Source organism: Mytilus galloprovincialis, chromosome 14 (assembly GCF_965363235.1).
Source record: "Mytilus galloprovincialis chromosome 14, xbMytGall1.hap1.1, whole genome shotgun sequence".
Lineage (NCBI taxonomy): Eukaryota > Metazoa > Mollusca > Bivalvia > Mytilida > Mytilidae > Mytilus > Mytilus galloprovincialis.
This window is the reverse complement of record NC_134851.1, coordinates 6296613-6322074: the sequence shown is the minus strand read 5'-3', so window position 1 is coordinate 6322074 and position 25462 is coordinate 6296613. Positions and strand designations below refer to the sequence as shown.

General features: G+C 32.7%; 1 long non-coding RNA gene across 1 annotated transcript; it reads left to right on the top strand.

The window, feature by feature from the left end:
- Positions 1 to 2940: 2940 nt before the first annotated feature.
- On the top strand, positions 2941 to 19092 carry LOC143059704 (uncharacterized). Its single transcript, XR_012973564.1, has 4 exons — positions 2941 to 3147; positions 11453 to 11644; positions 14668 to 14786; positions 18555 to 19092. It is a non-coding gene; the product is annotated as an uncharacterized LOC143059704 (long non-coding RNA).
- Positions 19093 to 25462: the final 6370 nt, after the last annotated feature.

Genomic DNA, 25462 nt, shown 5'->3' with positions numbered 1-25462 from the left:
AGCGGTGTGGGCTTTTTCATTGTTAAAGGCCGTACGGTGACCTATAGTTGTTCATTTTTGTTTCGTTTGGTCTCTTGCGAAGAGCTATTTCAATACCGCATCTTCTATTTGATATAGAAAGTAATCAAATATAATCAATGGATTATAGGTTATGCCTTTTGGCCTGAATCTCAGAGGGGGGTCATAGATTACCATAGAGTTACATTAAGGCTCAAGAATAGGTGTATGCAAGGAACATGTAACTGATAGCCATCAATAGTAATACAGTTACTTTAATGTGAAGATATAAAGATGAAGAGACAACACTCAATATTAACTGGTTTGCTTTCTTTAATTATGTTTTTGTGTTTGTTTGATTTTTATGGTATAAAGATTATGCATGATTGGTCAGGTCATTCTGGTTATTATAAACACCTTTAAAGTCTATACTCACCCATATGCATTTCATTCAAATTTTGATTTATTTCACAGAAGACCACAGGGACCATATTTATATTCCCCAGTTACACTTGGCGTCATTGGTAAATTATGGGTTAGCAAAGCATCAATCACCAACCTAACCTTAGACATTTGCTGGGTTTCTTCTTTACTGTTGGTACTTAACAATATATGGACCCTTTTATTTGTTTATGACACGCGTACGTAATGGCTGATTGTTGGTTGCTTAACGATCACTTGCAAATATGCCATGCATGTTCAGGATAAGCACAAAGTAGCAACACATACATGTAAGTCCTGTGAGGAGACCCTCTGGAATTACGTCAGGGACGTTTGGATTGCCACTGGATAAAATGATGTATATTTTATAAGGACACAAATGGTGTCTTTCAACAGGCTATTTGTAGACCTCTCTTGATGTTTTTGCAGGGGTTCGTACTGTGTAGTTAGCGTGGTACTCTCTTTGCACGAGACATTCATTTTATATTCCCATTCGGACAGGACGTGACTGTGTACTGTTACATCCCACACAACTAAATGGGTGGCCAACTTCAGTCAGTTTTTACTGCCGATCGGAAAAAGACCAAAGTGATCATAACTTATAGTATATCTTCCAGTCATCCTTCACCAGATTCTTTCATAAATAAAAAAAACAATTGGCCACAATATAGAAAGTTTTGCTCTACCTGTTAAATCAAAACATCACTTAACATTATTACAATTTATGCACACTTATGAGAACTCATAATACCGTACATCCTCTCGATACTGTTCATATTTGGCATTGCACAAGTTCGTGCGTTTTATTACGTCTTTACCTAAAAGCCATAAAAGGATATACTAATTAAAACACTTTGGATACACGATTTACTTCTTAGTTGTAATTCGCTTTGAAATAACTATCAGTTACTACAATTACTCCTTTGTCGATATTTTATGTATATGGTTTTTGTGCCTTGTACCGACATTTTGAGTTTAGCCAATTGCAACTGAACTTTTTTATCATGTTGTGCTGTTACACCAGTGTTCTATGTTAAGGAGAGGGTTGGGGGCTCACATGTTTAAACCTGCTGCACTTTGTTTTGTCGGTCCAACGTCAGAATCCTGCAGTACATTGGTTATATAGATCTGTCATTTCATAAGTTATAAATTATCAACCGTTAGTTTAATCGGTTTTTTTCATATTTTTTTCATATCGGGGCCTTTTTTAGGCGACTGTATGGTATAGGTTTTCCTCATTGTTAAATGTTGTACATTGGACTATATAAGTTTATACGCCAACTTCAAGGCTTCATTTAAACTTTGATGGACAGTTGTCTCACTGGCCATCACACCACATCTACAAAGCTCCGCATGTAAAAAAAAGTAATGAAAATATTAAAGCAGTTGGAATGCCATCTATGGCATTCGGCAAATAAGTTCAACGAGCTCCTTCATGTATGTCTGCTTTCGTCTAGGCGAACTTGGATCAACATCGGCATTTGGAAGAGCCTCAAATTGTGAAAAGGAAGTCATTAAAGTTTTAATGACTGTACTATACTTTTTGTAACTTTCTTTCCTCTGGAATATATTTATTAACTGTTCATTTCATCTGGAAAAACATTTAAAGTCTCAATTTTCAATAGAAACATTCCAATCAGATGTACGCGAGTTACATATTTCAATTTTGGCTTTGTATGACAGATATTTTAAGTTCAATTACTTTGACTAAGTTAACATATAAACATTTACAATAGAATACAGAAAAGGGGTCGCCGACACCATCTCGAAAACCTTGACAAGAAAGTGTTTGTCACGGTTTTTGTCAACGGACTGTACAGTGATTATTTCAAAACGCACAACGAACGCGACACATTTGGTGGAACGAACAATACAGTCAGAGAAAATTTATTTTGTATGATATTGCGTTTATTCTAAGTTCTAGGGCACATTTGAAGGCACGTAGTAATTCAATGTATAGTTATTTAGTATTGCTTAAGGTATTAATACTCAAAGGTGTATGCACGAAAAGATATTCAGCATTGTTTACATCGTAAACCGTATGAAATTGCACCATGTCTGTGCGTTTTGCATCTAGCAGTTTAATCAAACGTTTTATACAATATCTAAAACTTACAACAACTGTATAATTGAATAAAGATACTTAAATGCTCATTGACATATTTATATATACTCAAATAAGTTCTAGAGAGGCATTCAAAGTTATTGTCATCCCAAATGTTGTCCTGATTATCGCTTCGAACGCGTCAACGTCCGGATTCATTTGTATCGGGGTTATACGGGGTGATGTGAAGCGCATCACAATCACTGGCATATTAAGTTTCTTATTTGTATAGCCCTATTACATTAAGGGAATAAAGATTTAATATAACCTGATAATAGCTTTACAAAAAAATTACATTGCATAATAAAAGTGAATATCAAATTAAATATCCGTTAATGCAGGTTACCTAAGGAGTATTCCCTATCAGTATATTATAATCTCAACAATAATGTCGAACAACGAAGTATCAGTAAATAAGAATAATACGTGTTTGCTTCCTCTTGTTTTATTTATACTTATTGGCGGTTTTATTGCACTTCAGTCATATGGATTGTCACGTCTTTACCCGTCAATTGATGGGAATATGTCACGTTTATGTACTGTTGTTCCAAACAGTGATCCGTGTGCAGATGTTTCTACTCATGATTCATCAGAAGAAAACTCAGGTAAAATCGTATCGTTTATATATTAAGCAAATCAACTAAACAGCACACTTAAAGCCGTTTCTTTATTGACAACAGCTGAATTTCATAACTGAGTACGTTTTACAAAATAATACAGATAGCATAAGATATTCAAACATGTTACATGTATTATTATACAAATGTGATAATTCTGTTAAAGAATCATTCCACTTGCTGACATGCGATACAAAATTGCGTCACATACTTCATGGAACTAGTTGGGATAGTAATATGACATTTACCATTGAAGTTGTTTTCTTTTATTGGTGATATTAACTTTTTTAAGGATTGTTCCATTATATTTTCCAATTGATTCTGTGCCTAAACATTTCTTGCCATTTGTTTTGACATTTTGGATAAATATTCTTTTTAATCATGTCTCGAATAAATGTTTGTTTCGATTTTTTTGTCGTTCCTATCTAATATGAACATTTCATCAGAAAGTTTCAACACTATTGTTATTTTTTAACTAATTTCATCATCAATTTCTAAAATTGGTATTGAACTTTTAATTATTGAAAATTAAGACATACAGTTTCTTTTATCCACAAGTATTACAACAACTGTAAAATTTGTTGGTTTCTTCATTCCATATGTCTTTGATATTTTTCTTGTTAATTTTATTAGAAAGGAAAAAAAACCAATGGCTTATTTTTTAATAAAATTTTTGAATTTCCAAGTAGTTAAAACTATACATGAGAAAAATTGAAGAAAAATTGAAATAAGCAGTATAGACTTGTGTACACTGTTTATGTTGAACAGAACATTTTTCATTATGGTACAGTGCAAATGAAACAAACATCGATATTTTTATTTTTACAATGTGGTTTTATAGTTATATTTCGATTGGATAAACTCAAAAGCCCACAGTTATTGACGTTCAATTTATATAAAAAAAAAAAAAAAAAAAAAAAAAATACTAAGGAGGAGGCGGGAAAAGGACACTTTTTGCACCTTGAATACGATAATTTTAAATTATCATATATAGATCAAGAAAAGTAAGTTTTTTTTTAAATATTCATGAGATATAATACTGTTATAAACCAGTACTTAAAATTTGGCATTTGTGTAACATAATAGCGTTAAAGGCTATGTTTTTTGCATTTACTGTAAAGGGTGAGTCAAATGCACGTTTAGTAAACACAAGACTCATCAGTTATGCTCCATCTAAAACGAACAGAAGTCCACATCGATAAAGATCTGCCGAAGTAGATTAATTATGAGATGTGTGTTAAAAGAAATCATTGATAGTGACGTTACATATTCCTCTTGAAAGTGGCATGATTTATTTGTTAGTTGTTATTGGATTTGGACTAGCTTTCAGTATTACTTATATGATTTATTTCACTTGACTGGGCGGGGTTTGACCAGTTCGTCTATCAAAAACCAGTCCATTCATATACAGTTTTTTTTGGGATAAACTTATCAACGATGTTTCAAGTTAGGGCCTTTTTTCCCGGTTAGAATATGTTAACACTATATGTGTATTCGCAAAGTATTTTGTGAGGTACAGCCGTTTACCTTCTTATAAAAAGGAGTTTAAAAACAAGTATCATACATTGAAATGTAATATTTATTACTAGTATATACACAATTCAAGCCTTCAGACACACACATTGCAATAATTGAAGGCATATACATTATTTAGTCGTGATAATTATTCCGTACCTTTCCTATTATTAGAAAAAAAATCTTATATATATCAAGAATTGGATTAAAAAAACACCACACATTATTGCTATAAATGTATTGAAATATTTCATTTTCTTCCTGACATGCTGCAGAGCTAGTTTTGAACCTGTAATTTCAATGCCATACATAACACAAGATTTTTATTGTATGGTCTTAACTGAGTTGAAATACTTTGATTAGAAAACGAAAAATATATTTGAAATCTAAAAAACGGTTTTAAGTAATTGTTTGTATAATTCTTCTTTAGCTTGGGTTAAAGTCCATGAGATGTAAATTTTAAACCTAGAAAATTCTTATAGTTATTAACACATACTCTAATATCTTTCTCGAAAGAGAAATATTATTTTAAATATTTACCAAATTAGGTAAATATAATAACTTTGCTTTTTATATTTTACCCTCTAAAGACTCTAGCATTAAATTACAACATTAGGATAAAGCATCATGTCGTTTAATATATGTAATTTAAAAAAAATGCAAAATTTATTTCAATTATATAGGCAACGCTAACAAACATAACATGATCTAAAACAATGTGTGTATACATACAGGAAGTTAAACTGAGCCATACAATTAAATAAAAACAATACAATAGTAGACTATCAAATGTTAACATTGACAGTCTTCATAATGTGAGGGCAGGTAATATTAACTCAATCCAGACACATATATATAATTTACATTTACAAAAGGCAAAGTTATATAATTATAAACCTACAATTATCATCATAAATTTAAAATCACCATTTCTCATTACAATATTAAACGTAAACCAAAGAACAACGTCTCTTCCTCGACAAATCAACATATAGTTATAATTGTATGAAATAAACGTTTTGGCAGTCATTACTCATCCAAACCAGAAGCATATCATTTTATAACTAGGATCATATTAACGTTTTGGTAGACAATACTGATTTAAAAGAGAAGAATACAATTTACTAATAAAGATGATAAACGTTTCGGGAGGCAATACCGACCAAACACAGCTGAGGAATAAACTGTAATTACTATCTTAAAATCCTTAAAAATTCCATAAACGCATTCGACTTTAATCCTTAAATCACGGAGATAAACCAATTGACGACAGAGCCAACTTTAAGGAGGTGGTAAAATAAGAGAGTGCAACTAGTGCTTCAGACTTACATTTACACTAGGGTCCAGTTGTGAATCCAAAGATTGATCGAAAACACATTTTGTAAATGCAATGATCAAACATTCAAAGGCAAATTGGTTTGTAACACAATAAACTATAGCTTAGCATTATTACTTAAAATGTCTACCTCTTTCATATTAGAGTATTTAAATGTAAGGAATAGGCTAATTATATCATATATAAGTATGTAACTTTTCATTCTATCATATATGTTAATATTATTTTTATAAACAAGTCTAAATTGAAAACAACGTTTATACCTATAGTTGCATTGGATAGTAACCGCAATTTTTATACGTGTGCATGTAAAACAAATATCTCGGTAGAGGGATCTAAATACAGCAATAACAACATTATCCAAAAGACCAAAAACAGTGAAAAAGTATATTTTAACAAAACGTATTTGACTAATTGGTCGAACAACGGATGTTCTTAAACCCTGCTGACTGCCATTGACGATTGCCAAATAAATCGATCACTTATGGATCCTAATAGTAATTTTATTATTAAACAGAAAGCAATAAACTTGTGGAAAAGATGGTAAACCGCAAACATGAGGTGCATTTTCTTTTTACATCATAACCAGATTTCGACAATTAATGTCTCTTCAGTGATTTTAGGGATCGAAACAGTATTTGGAAGGCCATATAGTTTACCTAAAAAAAGGATAGATTATTGAATTTTGAAGAATCGAACTATGATGACCGGATCATATAAACCCGAGGGAAAATATAATACAAGCCCAAACGAAAAAAATTATACAAGTCTAGATATTACTATTATATACAGCATGTTTATTTCTGTGATTGCATCCTACGATCCTATACGACAAATAATTTAGCTAATCTGCGTTTATTTCTATCTTCATGCCTATATTTTCACTTTTGATTTTCTTATTTCCAACAGTTAAAACATAACATTGCATACATACAATATAATACATGTAATATACATACAATGTCATTATTATAAGAAAATGGTAAATGTAACATATTTATATTGAAAGATATTTGAAAATCAACTTTATATATTTCTTTTGTAATAGCAGCAACACATATTACAGACATACCATGACAATAGTATTTAAAAAAAAATATAAGTAAATAGTTGTATAAATAATTATCACAATAATAAGCATTAGCTTGTATTCGATAACAGTTGTACTTTGTCAAATTCATTTTTTACAGCTACATACTCTCTAATTTATACATATCTTTCAGCTGTATTATAATTACTTCCATTTAAAGTTTTTTTTTAAAACATCTAGAATTATACATATATTGTTTAATATATACACCTGATGTTGTATGGGGTTGTCGGAGAATATCTTGGATAAATATCCAAAAAGAAGTTTAATTTATTCATTGGGAGGCTTATTCCACCAGACAGGAACGAGTTATCAATAGGAATAGAAAATGTTGTACAGTATTGCAATTCCAAAATAGGTGTTATATAGACTCGTTCTCTGATTAACAAAATGTAGTACAGATACATAATTAGATATATTATAGCTTTATTTGACACACATACTCAAAAAGGCTGTCCTTAAACAATTTAAACGTAGGCTCCGCCCGAAATAACATTGGTAATAACGGTGAGTATTCACAAATCGATCTTTATATATTTTTTTTGTGATTTTGTATAATAAAAGATGTGGTATGATTGCAGATGCATTAACTCTTCTCCTGTTTTTGTTGCGTGTTCATGCCAATCTAAAGAGTCGAGCGCTTTCCAAAAAGTAAATTGACAAAAATACTGAACTCCGAGGAAAATTCAAAAAGGAAAGTCCCTTATGAAATGACAAATTCAAAACCTCAAACACATTAAATGAATGGATTACAACTGTCATATTCCTGACATTGTACAGGCATTTTCTTATATATAAAATGGTGGATTGAACCTTGTTTTATAGCTTTCCAAATCTCTCACTTGTATAACAGTCGCATCGCATTTCTTTATATTGACAACGATGCGTGAAAAAACAAACAGACACAATAGGTAAAATTGTACAGAAGTCAACATTGTATATCCTACATCTACATCTACGACATAGCACAGCTATATCTTCATTCGAAAAGGGTATTTTGACCCATCACTCAAGTATAAATTTAAATTTGACGTCTTCCAACATGACAATAACCTATATTTCATTTCTATATGACATTTACAAACAATAGTTCCAAAGTGTGCTCAAAATTTATTCCAGTCTCTGATGGTCCTAGGGAAAAAGCTGAATTTGCAAATATCTTTGTTTTGCCTGATTTAAACTTATCTTTTAGTGTTTGGTTGATTGAGTCTCGAAGCTCTTCTTGGTTTTAAAATGTGCGATGGAATAGTTATAGCAACTTTTTCATGGATGGCTGTATGAAAGAGCGTTATACGTGCTATTTTTCTTCTAGTTTCTAGTGGTGTTAGTTTCAATTCATCTAGAAGAGTTGTTACTGTACCGGGCTCTCTTAAGTAGTTGCTTTTGATAAAGCGTGTTGCACGGCGCTGGACCATCTCAATCTAGTTTATATGTTTTTGTAGGTGGGGGTCGCACGAGCTGCAAGCGTATTTAAGGTGAGGTCGGACAAGGGAAAGCTATGCTTGTTTCTTGACTCCCTTTGGATAAGATCCAACATTTCTTCGTATGAAGCCTAGTGCTCTGTTTCCCTTTGTGACGACTTTGTTAACTTGTTTGTCCGATGACATTGTGTTGGTGAGTTCAGCTCCTAGGTATGGGTTTGATGCGACCGATTCAAGGATATGTCCATTGATGTTGTGATTGAAGTTGATGGTTTGCTTTTTTTTTGGTTATTGTAAGGACATATCATTTTGAAGGATTGAATATCATTTGCCAAATTTGATCCATTTTACCATTTTGTCGAGATCTTCTTGTAGATGTTTGCAGTCGTCCTTTGTTGATATTGATAGGTAAAGTAGTCTGTCATCTGCAAACAGGCAAAGTTTTGATGTTATGTCGTTCCCTATGTCGTTTATGTATAGGAGAAACAACAATGGTCCTAAAACTGATCCCTGTGGCACGCCAGAAGTTACTTTAGCAGTATTTGATCTTTCCTCTTCCAGTGTGACTTGTTGTTCTCTTTATGTCAACCACGCTTCTAATCATGCAATTATGTTTCCATCTATACCATATGATGCAAGTTTCTTCAACAAACGCTGGTGTGGTATTATGTCAAATGCTTTACTAAAGTCTGATATAAGCATATCTACCTGTTGATTATTGTCCAGATTTCTAGTTATGTCCTAGGCTATTATGAATAGTTATGAGTCACACGATCGTTTTCTTCTGAAACCATGCTGGAAGTCCACAAGTATGTTATGGTTCATTATGTGTTTGAATATAATATGTTCCATTATTTTAGATTGGAATAATGTCAAGGATACTGGGCGATAGTTGACTGGTTGACTCTTATCCCCTTTCTTGAAAAGTGCGATGACATTTGCAATTAGCCAGTCTTGTAGTACACTTTGATCTTTCAGTGTTCTGGTGAAGATTACCTGTAAATATGATGATATTGACTCTGCCACTCTTTCAATATTCTACATTTTTATATTGTCTGAACCATTTGCCTTGCTTGGATTCACTCCTTTTATTAGTTTGGTTAATCCCTCTGTAATGATGTAGATTTGGTATTTTTTATGTTTCATTTTCAGTTATAATGGGAAAGCTATCAAACTCTTCAATCGTGAATACTGATTGAAATTGTGCATTACGTGCTTCTGCCTTTCATTTACTGTTTTCTATTGTTTCTCCATTAACTTTGAGTGTTGATACTCCCACGGTTTCTCTCTTTTTAGATATGATATATTTCCAGTACTTTTCCCCTATTCTGCATTGGTATTGTGTGTTTGATAAACCTTCGGATGTTGATGGGCTTACTTCTAACATATCAAATATATACTTCTTATGTGATAAAGGAAGTTCTGTCTTTACTGCTTTTCTATATTGCTTGAATTTATCCCAGTGGTCTTTAGTTTGGTATTTCTTTGCAACTTTATATAGTCGTTCTTTTTTACGTATCATCTTCTTGATGTGTTGATTCACCCAATGTTTCCTCATAAACACGACAAAAAATCAACTCATTTATAAAGTTTGATTGTTGTGTTAGGTTGTTACATCAGTCTCCCAGTTTAGCGAGGGTATTTACTGCTAGCAATCATGTTAAAACCACATCATATATATTTAATGTTCCCACTCTAAATCAGGAGCTTGTAATAAAGTTGATTGTGTTCAATGCAAGCTGTTATTTGAGTTTCATTTGTTGTTTTTACATAATAGTTATCAAAGGTACCAGGTTTATAATTTAGTACACCAGACGCGCGTTTCGTCTTCAAAAGACTCATCAGTGACGCTCATATCAAAATATTTATAAAGTCAAACAAGTACAAAGTTGAAGAGCATTGAGGATCCAAAATTCAAAAAAAAGTTGTGCCAAATACGGATAAGGTAATCTATGCCTGGGTTAAGAAAATCCTTAATTTTTCGAAAAATTCAAAGTTTTGTGACAGGAAATTTATTAAAATGACCACATTATTGATATTCATAACACTACTTGGCTGGTGATACCCTCGGAGACCAAACGTCCACCAGCAGTGGCATCGACCCAGTGGTGTAAATAGTTATCAAAGGTACCAGGATTATAATTTAGTACGCCAGACGCGCGTTTCGTCTTCATAAGACTCATCAGTGACGCTCATATCAAAATATTTATAAAGCCAAACAAGTACAAAGTTGAAGAGCATTGAGGATCCAAAATTCCAAAAAGTTGTGCCAAATACGGCTAAGTTAATCTACGCCTGGGATAAGACAATCCTTAGTTTTTCGAAAAATTCAAAGTTTTGTAACAGGAAATTTATTAAAATGACCACATTATTGATGTTCATGTCAACACCGAAGTGTTGAATACTGGGCTGGTGATACCCCCGGGGACGAAACGTCCACCAGCATAAATCTGGCCAATTGTTTTCTTGCATGAATTGCATTACATTTTGTCTTTTAGAGGTATTTGATAGCACTCGATACAGTATGGACTATAGTGTTAGAGGCCTTGCAGGGATCTGTAGTTGGTCTATGGTGGATAATTGTCTAATTGGAAATTATTCTGCTTCTTCTTATTTTCAGACTGAACATCTTTTTTGTATTCTTGTGGTGTCAAATAATGACTGTTATCGTTTTGTTTCGTTATTCATTATAAGCATTGACTGTTCACCATGCGATTTATAGCGGTTAATATCTGAATAATATGACGTTAATCGTTCTGAATAACTATATACTTGTAATCAGTAATACACTTATAAGAGCTATATAAATATACCTACATTGCAACCTGATTTCATTACTAAAGACACCTTTTTGTACCATGTTCATTATAATACATCATAATTAAAAGTAAAAGAAGGCATGTAACTATAATACATATTTATATAATTCAGCTAAAGACGCTTATGAAGCATTCGGTTGGATGCAAATCGTTTGCCTAATTCTACAGATCGCTGCTTTGGTTGCTTTGTGTAGCCGAATTTTATGCTGTGCAGAACGCATTTGTGTAAAATATTGCTATGATTCCTGGAGTTCAGCTTGTTCGACATGCGGATTGAATTGGATTGCACTTGAAGCAATTTCAGGTTTGTTAAGATATTAGTTGCTGGTTCGTAACAACAAAATAATTAAACCAAGTCTTTGTTGTGATCACTTTGAATTTTTTGGATGAATTAAAAGACTCGTAATTATTGTCTTAACAATTTTTCAAATCATTTTTAATAAACTATCTCAAATTCAAGTCTAATAAGTAATGCGAGTTGTACAGGATCATTTCTTGATTGATCTGCTAGAATCTTGATGCAGATTTGTACATCCTCGAATTTCGAATGTTTGGCTTTGATCGTTCCTAATAAAGGTAAATCCAGAAAAGCGCTTCGGCCGCATGAAATTATGAAACGTTTTGTTTTCATTTTTTACGGCACTGGGTCGATACCTCTGCTGTAGGACGATCAGTCTCCGAGGGTATTATCAGCTCAATATTCAGTACTTCGGTACTGTCATAATTTATAACTAACCTTTCTAAAATTTATTTTATACTATTTTTATTCAAACATGTGTGATTGAAATTTAATCATGTGTTTAATGTGACAAACTTGTACCGGTACAACCCTACAGGTAGTCAAATATAAACCGTTTCAAATCTAGAGAAAGAAGAATTAATCAAATTTTGCGCTCAATGTCTCAAGCGTTATGTCATAGACGACGTGACATCAACGTGGGTCATTTGCATAACTAGGTCAGTAGTCGCTTTCATTATGTAAGTGGTAGCCAATAAACTCATCATATATACCAGGACTAAATTTTGAATATACACCAGACGCGCGTTTCATCTACAAAAGACTCATCAGTGACGCTCGAATCCAAAAAAGTTAAAGAGGCCAAATAAAGTACGAAGTTGAAGAGCTTTGAGGACCAAAATTCCCAAAAGTTTTGCCAAATACAGCTAAGGTAATTATCTATGCCTGAGGTAGAAAAGCCTTAGTATTTAAAAAAATCAAAATTTTGTGAACAGTAAATTTATAAATATAACCATATCAATGATAATTCTTGTCAGCACAAACGTGATGACTACTGGGCTGGTGATACCCTCGGAGAAATAAATCTTCACCAGCAGTGGCATCGACCCAGTGGTAGTAAATATAGTCATCATAGATACCAGGACTAAATTTTGTATATACGCCAGACGCGCGTTTCGTCTACAAAAGACTCATCAGTGACGCTCGAATCCAAAAAAGTTAAAGAGGCCAAATACATTACGAAATTGAAGAGCTTTGAGGACCAGATATTCCTAAAAGTTTTGCCAAAAAAATCTTAGGTAATCTATTCCTGGAGTAGGAAATCCTTAATATTTCAAAAAATCTAGGTACTAACAACAAAACTACGAGAAACACGCATAAAGCGCCTTGGGGTAATGGGTAGCAACTCCTGCGTGTATGGTTGATGATATACGGTCATTATTCAATCAAAATCCGATAAATATGACGAAGTTAACATTTTATGATACTGTTTACGCTTGTCTGACCAATAGATGAAATTAATTCGCAGGTATGGTATACACTTGACCCAAACAAAAAAAAGTCTAGCAACTGATTAATTTACCTTACTCGATATATTGTAATTAAGTTATTGACAACTGCATATAAATTGCATGTCTGGCACTGTTTCCTAAATATGCTAGGTAGGCAGCTTGTACTGATATGAATTGATAATTAAGAAAACATTATTTTGGCTGATTAATCTAAATGAAAAGACACATTGATTTCGTGAGTTCGAGGCGCTTTTCCCTGATTTATCTTCATAAGGACTGGTCAAACCTAATAAAAAAAAATAGATATATTAATTGTACAATTAATGAACAAGTCTTAGATATTAGTTTACACAATATTTATTAATGAACACATACATGATAAATATTACAATGTTACATACAGTTCAAATATGGGATTCGGAACTAAGTTTGGAAAAACTTTTATAAATCCGTCTCTCTTAGATATTAGGATTAATATTAAATGTGTATGCCAGACGCGCGTTTGGTATACAAAAGAATCATCAGTGAAGCTCAAATACAAAAGTTGAAAAGATCATAAATACTTTTAAAGAAGAACAAACGAAAACCAATGAATTGCAGGCTCCTGACTTGGGACAGACACATACAGAATGTGGCAAGATTAAAACAAATTTCTGGCGCAGTACTCTTCCCTTTAGCTGGAAAAATGGCTTAATATTACCACATAATAAAACACTGTAAAATCCCATTGAGAAGGTCAGATCTCTTCAGATCAATACAGAGCATATACAACAAGAAAATATAATAGACAAAACGTACAGATCTGGCAGTAGTCACAGTTATAATTTGCTGTAGGTCCCAGGCTCAACAAAAGTTAGTAAAAAATGATTAAAAAATCGCCTCCAGATATTATCTTTTGATTATAAGAAGCCTCTGTCCAAGTTTGGTAAAAATCTAGGATGGTTTATTAATCTAATAAATGTTTTAAAAACCTTTATTGTAGACTGTTATGTTAACTGGAAGAAAAACTAAGTCCATTTTATATAAATGATATACGGAAGAACAGGACATAATTTTGTAAAAAAAAATACTTCTGAATACTATCTAATGATCATTAACAAGCTTCTTGTCCAAGTTTGCTAGAAATCCAAGATATCCACGGAGAAAAACTAAGCCCATTTATAAGTAAAAAACGGGAAAACAGATTATTGTTTACAAACATTAGTTCTGGATGCTCTCTTATGATCAAAGACAAGCCTCTGTCCAAGTTTAGTAGAAATCAAGTTAAGTTTAAGAAAGTTATTAAAGTTTCAAAAAACTCTAACCACAGAGAGAATATTTGAAGACGACGACGACGACGACGACGGAATGTAGGATCGCTATGTCCAGCTTTTTCGACAAAAGTCGAAGGCTCGCCAAAAGGATAGTCCATAAACAATGAAAAAATCAACAGTCATTATTTAGCGGACCGAGAGGAAAACAAATGTTGAGACTTTTTATTATTTTTGGTAACAATAAACAATGCTTATGTCATGTATCGATAATGCTCAAGTATAATTCATAGAATCGGATCTAATTTCTACTTGAATCTAATTTTAGGTATTGTGTCAATAATCTCTGCAATCATATTGGCAGCTTCGCCATTATCAGCGGAGGATATAAAGCAGATCAATGGATTTGTTCCAAGTGTTATAACTGGCGTTTTCGGGATTGTGAAAGTATGTAGTTATGTGTTTGAGATACAATGCATTATCTTATGTTCGTTAAAAAGATAATATGTGCTATTAGGGAAATGGTATCTTTTTAACGACCTTACTCTTATCCATTGTCTTTCGTAATTAAACTACGGATGTGAATACTTGTCTTAGTAAAGCAATATCGAGGGTGATCTCACATAACCACTAAATTATCTTGTTGCACTATTAAATGTTGGAATCATAAAGTTCATTATATTATAGACGAACATTTTACAAAAAAATTTGAAATTATAGTATTAGGAATATGCTTAAAAAGTATACATTTTTGACAACTAAAAGCACATTTCAACTTGTTGTTTTATAATACATAATCTTACTTAACTTTTTTTAATTCACTTTTTGTATTACACTCAAAATGTGTAATGAGGAAGTACAAATATATTTAGTGTCAGATGAAATTACAATAATCCTGCATAACAGATTGAGATTTGTGTCCGGACACATGGGCAATGTATATGTTGTCATTGGGTTTGAACTTGCTTAGGCTTAGCATACGTTCACTGGTATGATTGTACATCTGAGGAGTTACGCCTTTTTCAACTGATTTTTATAGTTCTTATGTTGTACTGTTATACCACTGTCCCAAGTTAGGGGAGGGTTTGGATCCCCCTAACATGCTTAACCCCGCCACATTTTGTATGTATGTGCCTGTTCCAAGTGAGGAGCCTGTAAAAAGTAAAATCACAAAAATACTGAACTTAGAGGAAAATCAATTCGGAAAGTCCATAATCACATGGCAAAATCAAATAACAAAACGCATAAAAAACGAATGGACAAGAACTGTCATATTCCTGACTTTGTACAGGCATTTTCAAATGTAGAAAATGGTGGATTAAACCTGGTTTTATAGCGCTAAACCTCTCACTTTGATGACAGTCTCATCAAATTCCGTTATATTTAAATTGATGCGTTAACTAAACAGACACAATAAATAAAATAGTCCAAATATGGGTACATCAGTCATCATCGTATAACAATTTTAAAAGGAACAATTTAACAGAACACAAAAACATCTATCTACAAACACATTTATTGATTTGTGTGTCTGACGTCAGAAAATTTTATACGTCACATAGATTTGTCGCTCAATGTGCATACAAACAATTTTTAAATTTACATAGGTAATCTTAGCATATAGGGTTAAAAATTAAAAGTAGGTAAGAATAAATTTCAGAAATAGACCGAGATTGAAAATAGTCCAAAGTTATATATAGAATTTATCGTATAACAATTTTAAAAGGAACAATTTAACAGAACACAAAAACATCTATCTACAAACACATTCATTGATTTGTGTGTCTGACGTCAGAAAATTTTATGCGTCACATATAATTCAGTGGTTGTCATTTGATTATGTGCTACATATTTGTGTTTCGTTCATTCTTTATATAAAGAAGGCCGTTTGTTTTCTCGTTTGAATTGTTTTACATTGTCATTTCAGGGCCTTTTATAGTTGACTATGTGGTATGGGCTTTGCTCATTGTTAAAGGCCGTACGGTGACCTATAGTTGTTTATTTCTTTGTCATTTTGGTTTCTTGTGTAGAGTTGTCTCATTGGCAATCATATCACACCTTCTTTGTTTATATTTAGTTGCTGGAAGTAGTCTAATTACGGTACTGTGTGTCTTTAGTCTTTTTTATGGTATTTTTTGTGAATTGTGCCGATCTGGTGAGTCTAGTTTTTTTACAACTAAGCTTTAGAGTTCGTGTTTTTATGTCCTTTAATGTTTTGCTGTTATACCTCTATCCGATGTTGAAGAAAGGACAACACACTTGTAACCTCGCAACATGAAGTTCGTAACTGTCCAATGTCTGTAAGTTTGTTGATACTCATTAATATGAAATAAATTAATTGCCCTATAAACATTCATGTTTCATTTATCTATAAATACCCATTTACTGCTTTACATTTGACCGACATCCATTACAAATATGTTTATTTGCGTAGACAAGACAAAATATTTTTTTGTAAATCACATTACATAAATGTCTTAATAAAGACAAAGGCGTGACAATTCATTTGAGACCTCTGAATTTACTCTAACGTCAGTACTTTACCTGTGAGATAGTTCTGAATGATTATAGGTATGTTTCTATGTTGGTATTTCAACCAAAAATAAAGATCGTGATCTTACTTATCTGCACTAGATATCTAAACTACGTAAGTGTACATTTGGAAGGCGTGTTTATAAATAAAAAAATCGGCATTTCTGTGGATACCAACTGTAAATCTCTTTTTGCCGACTTATTTCGTTATTCGTTTTAGGCAAACCTTATACAGGCGTGTCTCAGGACTCAGTAAGGACACAAATAAACCAACATTAAATTTTAACTTGGCTTCCTGCTTTTTCACTCTTAATAATAAAACATTTGGTTACGATGTTGAACGCATGACTTCCCTGGAACTTTGAGTTGAAGGATACCACATATACAATTAAGTTTGCCTCTTCATCTTTGATATTGCCTTTTTATTGGTTTTTGATTCGAGAGTCCCTGATGAGTCTTTTGAAAACGAAAAGCGTGTCCGACGTAAAACATGTCAGGTCTGGTATCTATGATCAGTTTATACATATCTTGAACTTTAGTTAGACAGTCATAATGAGTAAATGGAAAGTTGAGAATAGGAAACTTGAATGAATCTCGTCTACTGTAAGAAGTCAGGACATTTAATTTCACATATTTAAATATATTGATGATGTTCTTTCCATGAACAATCCAAACTTCACTGATTGAGTAACATTCATATATCCCCAGAACTATAACTTAATGACACAACAGACACGAATTCCTCGGTCTCATCTTTAGACTTATACCTCGAATTTGACACGGTCATCTCAGTACCAAACTCTATGACAAACATAATTTTGAAATTATCAATTTTCCCCACCTTAGTAGCAATATACCAACTTCACCTTCATATGGGATATACATTTTCCAACTTATTCGGTATTCATAAGCATGCAGCAACTATTCAGACTTTTATTTTTCTTTTAAATTATCAACCTTTACTGTTTAGTTCAATTTTGATGTCATGCTTTTGGCGTGGCTAGCTACATATACTTTCAACTTATTGTACTATGGTAATTTTTTTTTATGTGCTTTGCCTGTATGCCATTTTTGGTTTTCTTTGTTGACATATTTGTTTGTTTTTATTGTGATTAAGATTATAATACAAAGTTTACTGCTGCACCCCTTTTTTTAGAATTGTTTTCCTATTATTTCTGTTCGTTTTGTTCCCATATTGTTGTCAATATAATGAAGTTATATGCGACTGTCATACAAGAGAGAAGTTTAGCTAGCCTTTAAAACCAGGTTTAATCCTTCATTTCCTAGTTAAGGAAATGCCTGTACCAAGTCAGGAATATGACAGTTGTTTTCCATTCGTTTCATGTGTTTGGGCTTTTGATTTTGCCATTTGATAGGGTATTTTCCGTTATGAGTTTTCCTTGGAGTTCGGTATTCAAAAATAAACCTTTTTACTCAAACACGATATTTCTACCTTTGGAATGGATTTTTCATTTTTACTGTAGTCGAACACATTTTTATTTCTTTTAGCATAATGAAGTAAATCATTAGAAAATTTTAAAGTATCACACCTGATTAACAGAGTCAGTTTATTGTGGAAGAACTCGAAAAACATTAAGTCGATGTTTGTGAAGTAAGGCATCCAATACAAAGATAAAAATCGTTAATATTTGTTATTTTACTAATCTTTTGTTTCTATTTCAGTCGATTGGATACTGTGTATACCATCAAAAAGTCGGATTTCCCCCAAATGACGTTTTCTTTGGGAAAAATTTAAAGTACAGTGATGTCAAGGTTACTCCACATGTACAACATGATACTGATGTGAACGGGAATCCAAGACAACTAGTAACCCACACAATGCATTACTAACATTGTATTATTTTTTTTTTATTTTAACTGTCAAAAGCTTTTTTAACAATTGGTATGTTTTGAATGCAAATGGATTTCATATCATTTACATGTTAATAGCAGTTTATCACATGTAGCGTCAATTCATCTGCAACAGTTCTATAAAAGATAACGCATATGAAGGAATTACAACATGATTAAATAGACTTATCATAGATACAAGGATTGAAGTTTTGTACGCAATACGTGCATTACGTCTGAAAAAGACCCATCAGGGACATTCGAATAAGAAATATTAATAAGGCAAAAATAAGAACGTAGTTGAAGAGCATTGAGGACCAGATATTCCTAAAAGTTTGCCAAATAAAGCTTAGGTAATCTATTCCTGGAGTAGAAAATCCTTAATATTTCAAAAATCTATGCTTTGTTTACATTTAATTCATAACTATGACCATATCAATGATAATTCACGTCACCACAGAAGTGCTGACTATTGAGCTGATGATATACAGGGAAAAGATTAGTTGTACCACCTGACATGAACTTCATAGCTTTTACTTCTGTTTATCAACACTATTCGTATAGAGTTAATACCAAGCAGATTTGCACCCAGAACATTGTCATAAATACACAGATCACGCACCCTCTGTTCAAACTATAAAAGTAATAGTTAACGCTTTCGTTACTTTCCTCAACTAACACTGTAACTGGTTATTTTAAGTACTGATTACAATATTGAACATGTCGGATCAGCCTATTGCGTTCGAAGTGATGTTTTGCCTACATTCTATTTTTGTAACGTTCAAAGTTTAATAACAAAGACGTGTTAAAATAGAGAGTGTTCTGTTATATCGTATTGTAAAACTGATTTGGCCCTAGTATACTTCGAAGAGAAGCTGATCAAGAACTTCCATCAATACCAATTAAGAAACAATCTTTTCACGACACCTATCGTTAACCTTTCGAGTCTTCACATGAGAAAAGAAATTAATCATTAAAAAAGAACACAACACTATATAACTTTCAGAAAGAATATAATATGTATTACAAGGCCACATCAATTTAATGTCTTGTTCTACGGATTTTTTAACTCTAAAAATTGGGGCGAGCGATCGATTTGAAATTTTTTATAAAAAAATAATTAATTTGGCAAATGTTTGAGGCCAAGCTCAAAACGTAAAGGCGAGCGATTATAATGTTTTTTGTAAATATAGAATAATAGGCTTTGATAATATTAAAACTGGATTTATCACTTGCACTTTGACATTTCTTTTATGAAGTGTTTACTCTGTTCACCAAGAAATAATTGAATATTCAGATGTGGTACATGTATGTGCGCCAATCAGACAATTCTACATCAAAGTCATAATCAGGTTTGGAACAATTCCTCAATGTTATACATGACAAAAAATTATAACTTCTATGAGGGGTCAATTTAAGTTATATATTTGTTTGTAAAAAACACTTTTCAGTACGAAAGGGCTCATATTTTCCCAAAGAACTATATATCTATCTGATATTAAATGGTCAAAACAAGTCCAAGACTTTTGTAATTTTCCATGCATTCCTAGACTTTAACATATATCATTGTCTTTTCATATTATTCAAAATAATAGTTGGACCCCTCTTTTAGAAAAGTTGTTTCAAATATGATGTATTTCTACAATTTTTTAAGTTAAATATTCTAGTTTTTTCTATTTTCTTTTCTTATACAGTAAAATGACCCCTTGCCTGAGTGAGGGTTGTTCCCAACCTGATTATAACAAATCCAGGTCATAGACATAGTACGGCTTTTTCCACAGAGCTTTGACCCAGACCAAACAGCAAGCTATAAGGGACCCCAACATTATTAGCGTAAACATTTCAAACAGAGCAACCAACGATGTAATCTATGTTATACAAACGAAGAAATTTCCCATGACCCACATCAACAAACGATAACTACGGAAATAAAGGCAACAGTAGTATACCGCTGTTTAAAACTCGTAAATCTATGGACAATAAACAAAATAGGGGTAACAAACTAAAAATGAGGGAAACGCATATAAACAAGAGGAGAACAACGACACAACATTTAAATGTAACACACACAGAAACGGAGTAAGCTTTAGACACAATCCGATGAGAATAACAAATATAACTTCAAAACCAAATACATGAATTTAGGATAGAAAAGTACCGTGACACGTCTTATAGTAATGTGAATTCACACTCAAATCTAAGAGAAAACAAACGACACAACGGAAACACGACGTTAAAATGTAACACACACTGAAACGAACTATAATATAACAATGGCCATATTCCTGACTTGGTACAGGACATTTTTAAAGAAAAAAATGGTGGGTTGAACCTGGTTTTGTGGCATGCCAAACCTCGCACTTAAATGGTAATGTTAAATATAACATTAAAATGACCAATAATATTATAGGACTACAATACAAATAAAAAGGAGAACATATTAGACAAAGAAACACATGAATAATAGCTAACAAAAGGCATCAGCTTTAAAATTCAATACGCCAGAAACGCGCTTCGTCTACACAAGACTCAACCGTTGCGCCCAGATATAAAAGTTCGAAAGTAAAAAAAGTACAAAGTTGTACAGCACTAAGAATCAAAAGTTCAGAAAGGTTTTGCCAAATACGGCTACGGTTTTCTGCTTGCATGGGATAAGAACATTCTTATTATTTTGAACATTTAATGCTATATTGCAAACAGTAAATTTTACCAAATGAATATAAAAGTTTTACATGATAAATCTGAAGTATTGACTTATTACAGAAAAACAAATCCGGATACATTATGACGACCAACACACAACATAGACACAACCTACTTAGTCAAGGACTCAACGGGAAAAGTGAAAAAAGTGACGTCACATACGATGTGGTGAAAAAGCACAAAAATTACGTCATATTTGAAATTCTGAAACGGCACACAAATGACGTCACATTCAAATAACTAAAACTATATCTCAAAAGTAAGATAGGTTTAGGATTGATTTAAGGTTATATTTGAACTAAATATTGAAATTACATTTAATAACAATGCACATTGCAAACGGAGGTAGCAATTAACTATATATTATATAGCTATGTCCGGTTTGTTTTGAATCTAATTTCAAGCGTAAAACATCGTACAGATTACGTTGAACAAAATCAAATCTAATAAATGAAGGTGGTGATTAATTTTCCTTACCATAACACATCAATATAATAGAAAAGACGTCAACACATTTGACAAAATCCGATGAGAATAAACACGCTTCTGAATCAGGAGAGGTGCATAAGGATGCAGGGGGGTATGGACAGTTTTTTCCGCCGGCATACAAATCAATTGCAGTTGCAGTCATCTCTTCTCCGTCAGAAGTTCTACGTACTTTTATTCTAACAACGACAATCCGCATGATTTTGATGGGGAATATAAGTTAGGGGGAGAAAACCAATGTTCTGTTCTTGACAGGTATTTTTTTCTATTATATATATAAATAAACGCCTAAAAAGTGTACATAACAACACCAATGATATAAAAAGGAACTATAAATGTAATTATTTATAAATATTTCGGATAACAGATATCCTTCGTCAGTCAGATTCTGATGTTAAATGAATCATCTTTAAGTCTTCTTAGATTAAACTTTTACTAAATCTTGAAATTTATACAATAAAAAAGGCAAACCGAACATCAGTTAAGACGCTTGCACCATTTAAAATTTTTGTTGAATATGACATAGGTTATATGACTAATTACATCAGAGAGTTCACATATATGCTTTAAATAAAAATAATAATGTGCGATGTGAACTAGCACAATTTTAAAGCTTTAACGGTGTCGATATTATGATGTTACAAGAAAGATTGCGTCAATAAGAATTCCAAATAAACAGCACTGAACGGTCTAAATTTCTAAATATTTCAGATTTGACAACTGTAGTGTAGTTACATTAGAGTCTGCGATGTTTAAAACAAACGGCCGTTAAAATATAATAACAAATTTTGACTAAAGTAAAATAGTTGGACGTGGTTTGGTACTTATACATCCCTCAAAAAATTAAGCAATTTAAATTGTTATATTCAACAGATTTATTTTAGAGATGAGTAAGGTAAAGAAATAGAAACGGAGACTGTAATAATAAGTAATATAACCCAGATGTGAAGCACTGCATGGTGTCGAACTACATCTTTTCATTTATCCCATTTGGTGCCAAAGTTGTTAATTTTCTAATCCAAAATCTTTCCCGAGTAAGTCTATCCTCCCTAGACCAAGCAGAGTTGTGGTCAATGATAGTAATGGTCAGTCGATTGAGATCTGCCTTAGAGTGGCCAGGGGATCTCAAATGTCGACTAAGAGGGAGGTCTGGCTTGCATTGGTAGTCGCTACGATGACCGTTCATTCGTTTGTGAAACGGCTGTTCTGACTCGCCTACATACTGTTTACCACATTTACACTGTAGGAGATACACAACATTTGTAGTCTTGCAATTAACATTGCAAAATATGGTGTATTCTGTACCAGTGGAGTGACTGTTAAAAGTCTGGGTATCCAGTATTTGTTTGCAAGTCAGACATCGTTTGTTTCCACAACCCTTACAAGAGCCCACTGACGAAGAACCTGCTTGAGAGGATAACTCAGCTCTCACCAGCAAGTCTTTAAGGCTTTTGGGCCTGCGGAAAGCCAGTACAGGTGGCTCGGGAAAGATCTTGGAAAGTTTAGGATGTTTTTCGATATCTTTCCAACTTTCGCGGATAAGGTGAGACAAGTTGTCAAATTTTGGATTGTAAGTCAACACAAAAGGCACCCTCCTGTTGACCTTTTTGACTTTATATTGTAAAAGTTCATCTCGGCTGATGTTGCTAGCACGAGAAAAACCTTTATCAATGTCTTTCCTTTTGTAGCCTCGATCTTTTAGGTGACCGCGAAGTTCTTGTAGTCGTTTTTTGGCAACATCGTTGGTGGAGCAAATCCTTTTTATTCGTATGGCCTGGCTGTAGGGAATGCTCTTGGTGCAATGAAGGAGACAGATATTGATGTTTGTCTGTGGGCTTGCAATACAGATCTGTAAATATGTTTCCATCCCTCACTTGCGTTGTAGTGTCAAGAAATGTGATCTTAGAGTCAGAGATTTCATATGTGAATTTTATTGAGGGATGGGCATCGTTGGCATGTTGAATACACCAATCTAGTTCTTGTTCAGTATTATCCCACTTCATGTCAATATCGTCAATAAATCGGAACCAAGAAAGGGGTTGATAAAGAAAAGAATTGAGAATTCTCTATTTTTATGGGGAAATTAAAACAGAGAATTCTCAAAATACATCCTTAAAAGTGTTTTTCTGACATCCGATTATGCAGCATCAGTTGCGATGTAATATATATGTAAATCGTATTTTTCAGATTAAATTTGTAGAGTTATTGCACCTGCAGTATACGGCAAACGGAAAAAAGGATTAGGTTTAAAACATTTCGCATTATGGAAACTAACCCTTTACTATAAAATTGAGAATAGAAATGGGGGAATGTGCCGAAGAGACAACAACTCGACCGCAGAGTTAAAAGCAACCCCAAGCCACAAATGCGTCTCCAACTCCGCGATATGATCCTGCAACCGGCATCAGCTGGCCCCTAAACCCAAATAAGGACCTGTTCAAGACGTCACACTTAACTCCGAAACATATTAATGAATCAAAATTAAAAGGAATAAAATATACAAAACTAACAAAGGCAAGAGGTTATTTAGAAAATTGTCAAATCATGACGTGAACAAAATACTCGTGATACAAAAAAAAAAAAAAAAAAAAATACAACATAGACTTTTGTAATCCATTCACATTCCAATTTTTTTATGTAACCATTTTAACTGATGTTACCTATAAACATTTATTTGTCCTATTTAGTAGTTAATCACAATTCGTGCTGCTCTGTGTCTGTATCTTTATATAGTTTTCTTGTTGGATATTTTGCTTTGACTTTTTGGCTGTCTATCTCCATTATTGTTTGGGATCATTGTTTTTTCCTTTTTTAATCGTAAAAAATCCCATATCATGATATTCATAATGCGATAGATTCGGACTTAAGTGTAAACAATATTTCATTGAGAACAAGTGCAATATATATGCTGTACTCAATGAGCCCCGAGATAACCTTGTCTTATCGTGTTTAAATATCAGTCCCTTTTTCTACTTGATCATACTGAAATAGATTAACATAACTAACTTTAATCATGAAGTTGATTTTATTTGGATTTATTGTCTGTGTTCTGGTATCCTCAGTTAAAAGTGAAACTCAAAGTAGGGTTGTTATCTCTTGGACACATTCCGCAGTTCCATTCTCAATTTTAAACTTCATTTGTACTTCCATGTACCTGACGTTGACTTTTGCATTTGAATTGTTTGTCTCACTTTTGTTATCATATATAAATAATGAATGTTACAAAATACCTGTTGTTGACATTGCTTTTTCAAGTGTGATATGTTAAGGCATAAATAAGTGTAAATCTAACTATTAAACAAAATTACCTTGTTATTATATATACATACCGACTACCTACAACCCCGAATAATACATGTAATACGAAAACATAATATAGAATTAAAAACAAAAATACATGTAATACTAAAACATAATATAGAATTAAAAACAAAAATAAATCCAATTGATATTTGCAGATGTGAATGACAGCATTGTAGCATTTTATTCCTATATGAGTAACGGCGATACTCAACCAGGAAAACATCAAATACTCATTTTCGATATCGTAA